Source organism: Elephantulus edwardii, unplaced genomic scaffold (assembly GCF_000299155.1).
Source record: "Elephantulus edwardii isolate Elephantulus edwardi_28Jun2011 unplaced genomic scaffold, EleEdw1.0 scaffold00018, whole genome shotgun sequence".
In the NCBI taxonomy this organism is placed as follows: Eukaryota; Metazoa; Chordata; class Mammalia; order Macroscelidea; family Macroscelididae; genus Elephantulus; species Elephantulus edwardii.
Window position 1 is genome coordinate 17820351 of NW_006399768.1, and position 312 is coordinate 17820662.

Below are 312 nucleotides of genomic sequence, written 5' to 3' on the forward strand. Positions count from 1 at the left end.
GATCACTAGATGGCACAAGATGTTTGTATCTGATTCAAACCTAAAGGTTGATAGTTTAAATCTCCCTGAATAGTTCTGTGGAAGAAAAGCCTGGAAATCTTTCAGAAAGATTACATCTAAGAAAACTCTGTGGAGCCGTTCTGTGTTATAATAAATGGAATTGACCATGAACTGGAATTTCCCCAGTAGCAGCGGCTTTGATTTGGTGTAAACAGATATTTAGAGATAATACAAAAAGTGTTTGTGTCAATGCTTGATTGTTGCATCCTGTCTTCAACTTTGACTTAATTTAAATGACAAGCTTTAAAACTC